The following is a 6,629-nucleotide window of genomic DNA, read 5'->3' as shown; positions in this document are numbered from 1 at the left end:
GTATAATATAGTTTTGTAGACTTGCACGCAAGCAATCGGACGCAGACTTACAGATGCGCCCTGACTTCGTAGCTCAATTTTCGAAACTGGGAATTTGACGTGTGTGTAATTGGCACACTTTGCCGATTCCTGTGAACCACGCGTATAGGGAACGTTTTTCAGTCGACGGGTTAAGCGGATGCTATGTCAGGTATACCCGTATTCAACCGACTGCAGAGTAGCCTGCGCCGAGTCTTCGGATTACGCCTTGACTGAGCAGTAGAATAGGTTCTCCTTCTGGCTTTCAGAAAAATTTCGCTTACTTCGTCGGTAATAATTGATAAAAACAAGGAACTGTATTAGCAGATTCTCTTCAATATATTCGATTTTATTATATACTTCGTTTAAGCAAAGAGTATCCCGAAAACCTAAAACCACGGTGGTTCACTCTAATATACAAGCACCATGTATAATTTGAGAAAAAACACCATCTGTATTCCAGGAACCAAAGTCTGCAGTTCCGTGTTCAAAAAACTCCTTACCTCATCGTTATCGATGTAACGTTGGAAGGCTCACGACGAGCATGTGAATATTAATGCTCTGTGTTACTAATAGGTGTAAATGGCGGTGGAATCAAGGCATTCGAAATCCCGACGCATCTTTGCTCGACGTTACCGAGCCGTCAACTTGGGTCAAGTTGGGCGAGGTCACGTTGCGGGTTAACTGGGGGCCGATTAACCCGCACGGATGCCTCGAGATCCGGTGTGAATCATGGAATTTGCGAGACGACGAGAGCGAAGTGTTGAAATTTCACATGCCTAGGCATGATTGAACATCGGTCTTCTCAGCGGGTGGTACACGGGTAAAAAACAGTGAATTTTGACGTTTGAAGAAATTGCCTCGGTCTCTGCGAATACAACAATCATGTAAGAAAACGCGCAGCGTAGTTTTAACGGTCTCATACTTCACTCTTGAACGTTGTAGAGCAAATTCGCAACGCGAATATATTCAGCGTGCAGGAAGTTGCGACTTCCACTCGCACGAATCAACTCCGGCATATCTTTGAAAATAATATCTGGCATTTGCCGTGAATTCTTCGCGCATGCCAAAATTCTGTTCAGCTGTTGTTGTAGCGTTTCTCGGATAGTCCACATTTCGAAGTAATACGAACCAACGAGTGATTATCGTGTACGTTTTTAAAGTTAAAATTTTATACATCGGCTGCTCTGACGGCGGTTGCTGAAATTTAAAACTGATCGTCCGAAGATTTGCAGATGAAATTAATCGTCGATGAATTCGGAATAATGATAGAACACATCAGCCGAGTAGTATATAAAACCATCGGTGATAAGACACGGGTGGAGATATGCCTCAGAATTATTTGTCAATTACAATCGAATCAACGACACGGGGAATATTCCAATCTCGCTAATTGTAAATCTGAGAGGCAAGCTCGATGATGGTGAAAGTAATTAGTCAAAAATCAAAGTCTTATAAAATGGATTTAGCAAATTGATGCTCGACCTTTGGCAATATACGTATCCGTCCATCAATTAACGTTACTAATTAGTCTTATCACGCAGAGGCAAAATTTTTTTTCCACAGATTCTTTCAGGGATTAAAACTTTGCAAAAATAATTGGCAGATATTCAACAACCTTTTTATATTTTTGTTGATGTTTTTGCGAGACGAGATATTTAAAATTATTTTTGGCTGGCTAAGAGGCAAAACCCAAATAAACCCTAACTATAGTCAGCTTCGGTTTACTTATAGATTTTATGTACCGAATATTTAGAAATATTCGGAGGCATTTTAGGTGTGTGAAGATAGGTCCATACGTACATTGCGCGCAGGAAATGAAGTAGACAAAGGTGTCCTTAATTATGGTTAACGACGCAGTTCGACTTCCCGTTTGCCGGTTGTCTTATTTGTTCACAATCTTCGTTTTTCATATTTATTCCACTTGCAATCTTTCTTTCGCGCACGGTGTGAAATAATTAAAATGGAGCCAGATTCGCGTGGCAGCCCCGTTAATTATCTACTACGTCAAAATTCAATGACCTATTATACACCGTGAGATATTACATAAGCCATTTCTCCAGACAGTCAATTCGACGGTGTATCTTCTATATCAGCACGTACGTACATGCATGCGGCACCATCTCTACTCTATTTGTGCATATTCACATAGGCAAATGTGTGCGCGCCGTAGCTTAGAGTCCCGGTCCTCGACCTACAGTCTATACCTACCTACACTATGTCGTACCTATTGATACTGCAGACGACGCATTGGCGTACGTACCTCGGTTTACCGTGAAACCCAATTCTTTGCACAGGATCGCATCGACGATTTCCCGCTCCGTTTCGAGAAACGTATCTGTTGTTGCAGGTGAACTCGTTTCGTGAAATGATGCAGATTCGTGCGGGTCGTTAAACCTTCGTATAGGAAAAATTTCTTGATTTTTTCCCGCATTTCATAATTCATAACACGTTATAATGGTCTTTGAAAATTATGAAACCTGCGCAGGTATTTTTATTACAAACTTTTGTCTTCGTATCAGTCGACCGAAGCAAACCTTAGTTGCCATTCGAGAAAAAATTTAATAGGTATCAATTTTTTTCAACGATCGGTTCACTTACTCATGCGTCAAAAGTATTCTCACAGTCGATAGTTATAATTAAATCGTACAACAGCTCGTCGCAAAGAGTCAAAGTCGTGTGATAATTGATTCTTGTTATTTTCATTCTGACATTCCAGAAAGATCAAAGCTTCGCAGTGACGAAGGATGGGCGAGAAAAAGCTGAAAAGATAGAGTAGCGAATAACAAGTTTGTATCTTCGTGACCCTTTGATGCACCCGTTACCTTCGGGATAAGTCGAAAAAAGCGAATAACAACTTTCAATCTTCGTGACCCGTTGATGCACCCGTTAGCTTCGGGATAAGTCAAAAGGAAAGTTACGTATCGGAGTGACGACATATGGAGAGCTGCGTCGCTGTGTGCAGCGTATCCTCACCTGCAGAATAGCCGTAAAGCTTTCATTTTCAAATAATGCAGAAAATATCCCTTATACCCCCGTGAATTTTTCCAGCTTTTTTACGTATACAATATCCTGTACCTACTCGACGGTGAAGCTGCGGTGACGACTGGATACCCACGTTGACGATAGTAAGATGCATAAGGCATGAGGTACCGCAGATACCGAAGGCGAAAAGGAATGATCCACAGATCCGAGCGATTCTTCCGCGGAGCGAGGGAGAAGGAAGGAGCCTCACCAGGCTGAGCGGGACAATCGGTTTCCTTGGTACTCGACTACATACACAGTACCTAGGTACGATTTATAAGCGCCTATGGATGTATATGTGTATGAGGAAAGTATGTACCAAGTGGCGAGTCCTTTGTGCCAAGAGAACTGGCAAATGGAAGTTATATGCATCACGGACAACGATATTAGCGGCTATTTGCGCCGCCGTATTCCGCGTTGCACAATGAGCCGCGTTCTCCTGCGAGTTGCAGAATCATCCTGCGGCACGTAAACCCATGCAGTATGGGTGGGTGTTCTATACGTTATACCGACATACGTGATGCGGAAGGGGGACAGGGAATTAATTTAATTGATGAGTAAAGCTTTGGCCGTCTTTCGAGCTTACCGATTTGCTTGGCTCGTGGTTTGTACACCCACAAGGCTTTTTTGATATAGGCTTCTTTACGGAAATCACCTTTGTGTCCGAAGAATGCGAGCCGATTCACTCAGCTACTAAGAAAGTATTTTTCGTCCCGGAGTTTAGATCGGTTTCTCGCTCCACCGCGGTGAAAAATTTGATTTTTCTAAACGGGCGCAGATGAAAATGCCGTGAGTCGATGCATTGCCTTATGTTGAGTCCGTTCCTCTCCCGCTTGTATCATAATAATTTTGTCATCGTCTTTTTAAAAGACAATTGTTTTTCATTCGTACTCACGTTTCTAAATTCATTAATTCGTATTTGCGTATTCGCCGGAAGTGAACCACAGTCGGCAGGTGGCATCTGAAGGCAGGTGCAGCACCGATCAACAACGGGGGCGTCGATAAGGACACAAGAACGGTAGAATTTCGTAACCGCGGGCGTCAAGCGCTTGCAGCTATCGCTAGGGATCCTCCACGTCAGTCTCGCTGCTACCTCGGGGATCTACGTTGATTTTACCGACGGACGGGAACAGCTCGGCAGTCCGCATACGATCGACGGACGCTTACCCTCCTGAAGCAGAACTTTGTACAGCCATCAGTCGTGCGAAGCTTGAGATGATACGACGTTATCCAGTAACGTTAAAACGAGAATTAATTCCCGGGTGTCGTAGATCGAGAAGGAAAGCTATGTACGTACACGATTGCCTCGAGACCCTTTTTGTGCAAATCAATGATTGCTGATAGTGTATTCTCAATTTAGGAATCTATGTTCCGATCTACCGATGAAACGTGTGAATGAACAGCGTGATGATAATCATGAAATGTAGGAAATTCTGGTTGTACGTTAGACATCCCGAGAAGAAAGTATGATTAGCAGGAGTGAAAATATTATCGAGAGCTAATGTGAGTATAGCTGATCCTTGGGATTGACAATATATGGTAAAAGAAAGAAGAAAAAGTAATGCAGTTGAGACCTTTTCAGCACATTTCCCACTAATTGAGGCGCAGAAGAACGCGAGACAGCTATAATGACAACGGTTGAAGGAATTCAACAAGACGTCTTGTTAGCTTTCTTGTATGATGTCGGATTGTGATTCAAGATGATCTGGTTACACGTTTACATGGAAATTGTTGAAGCACAGCTATAACTAAGTCCGTTGAATTTATTGTAAGGCCTGGAACTTTACGTCTCGAAATCAATTTGATGGACCCTTTGTGGATTATTTGACACCTGAGTAAGCCAAAGGGGACATTTGGATCATCGTAGAACTCATGAACAATTTGTAGATTTTCTGGTAATACTTTTGTGCATCTGCTCGCATCGTGATCAGAATGCACGCCATCGACTTCTCCCCTAAAAAACCGTCAATACAGAATGATGAGAAATCAATTCTCACATCATTCAAAATGGGCAACCTTCAAATAAAGAAATTGGAAACCATCGATTTGAAAAACTCTTTCTAGACAAATTGGACCCCAAAGAAACCAGAACAGGCATTGAACCCAGCATAGGAGCAGAAGATAAGGACATAAAAACGGAATTTTCCATTTTTAGAGCTTGACTTTTAACCCGCTGCTGCTGTACTTTTCAAAATCGCGAAAATTTTCGTCCAAACTGGAGGTAAGCCTTACTTTTTCCTTCATTTACGGAGCCGAAAATTTTTGGTCTCAGATTCTATTTGTATGACCCTTCCCTGAGTGAATAGACCCTCAGGAACTCGGAAAATGTATCGAAGAGAGCGTGGGACCAACAGCAGAAAAGGTACGATAAAAATTTTCTGTTTTCAGCTGTAACTTTTGATCCGTTCATCACAGCGTATTGGGACTACGCCCAATCGATTCCTGTCGTAAAATTACGTCAGAATAGTGTACCAAATAATTTATTCCAGCACTCTTCAGAATCGCGAAAATTTTCGCTTAGAATGCAAAGGGGTTAGCCTTCCTTTTTTTTACGATTTTTGGTCAAAAAATCTATTGTCTCAGATTCGATTTGTATGACCCTTTCCTGACGTCTTGGACCCCCATGATTGCAGGAAGCGCACCAAAAAGAGCGGAGGGCCAACAGTAGAGAAAATACAAAGGAAAAAGCACCTGCTGAAAAATGTCGAAAACACCGGTTCTCGTTTTTTGGCTGTAACTTATGATGCGTTGATCGCAGTGTTACGCCCCGACGTACCGCCTTGGCGTACCTTTTTCAAAATTCCATTTCATTTCATTTCTTTAATTTCTTCAATGCACAGATATTATTTCATTAAAATCTCATATTCTAGTAACGGCGAGTTCCACCCCTCCCGGCAAAAGTCACGTAGAGACCAACAATGATCCCTAGTATAAGGTTCAACTTTCTTCTATTTAACTGGTACCAAAAACTGAAATAGGAGACTGCTGAATTAGCATCAGTAGCGCTCAGCCTGGAGATATCCCTCTTTTTAAGTTAAAACTATAACCAATAACTAGGATAAACCACTACCTTTGGAAACACCAAATTAAAATAGATTACTTATTAGAATGTATGAATGAATGTGTGAACATTGTATGTAAATATTTCTTGTTCATATTTTTAATGTGTCACCGACGAGATTGAGAATCGTCGGAACACCGTCAAAGAGCATGAAGTAACGCTGACCATGTCGATTTGGGCGCCAGGAGATCGCCCTCGCACCTCATTGGCTAATTACCGTTGTAACTTATGACAACTGCAGCTCCTTGGACCCTCGGGCCCAAGAAGCCGCGTCTTTCGTCTGTCAAGTCGCGAGGTGCGTTGACATCAACCCGTATTAGCCCTTCTTGAGCAATAGTAGCGTTCTAAAAATCTTAGTTGTGACCGGCCTAAAGTCTCGCGCTAATTCGTCAAATTCGAGCATTCAGTTATTCTGTTAGCTGCAAAAGACTCACTATCTTCTACGTTTCCATCTTTTCTGTGCTTTACTAAATCTCATCATTTCGAGAATAGACATTTTTATGCCATTCCATTTTCCGTAATTAAA

At 42.1% G+C, this 6,629-nt stretch overlaps 1 long non-coding RNA gene across 1 annotated transcript; it reads left to right on the top strand.

Moving 5' to 3' along the window:
* The first annotated feature begins 4,147 nt into the window (after positions 1–4,147).
* Positions 4,148–4,851, top strand: LOC124302274 (uncharacterized). Its single transcript, XR_006907674.1, has 3 exons — positions 4,148–4,331; positions 4,403–4,545; positions 4,625–4,851. It is a non-coding gene; the product is annotated as an uncharacterized LOC124302274 (long non-coding RNA).
* Positions 4,852–6,629: the final 1,778 nt, after the last annotated feature.

The sequence above is a fragment of the Neodiprion virginianus genome, chromosome 4 (assembly GCF_021901495.1).
Source record: "Neodiprion virginianus isolate iyNeoVirg1 chromosome 4, iyNeoVirg1.1, whole genome shotgun sequence".
In the NCBI taxonomy this organism is placed as follows: domain Eukaryota; kingdom Metazoa; phylum Arthropoda; class Insecta; order Hymenoptera; family Diprionidae; genus Neodiprion; species Neodiprion virginianus.
The sequence above is the reverse complement of the archived record's forward strand: the minus strand, read 5'-3'. Positions and strand labels throughout refer to the sequence as shown.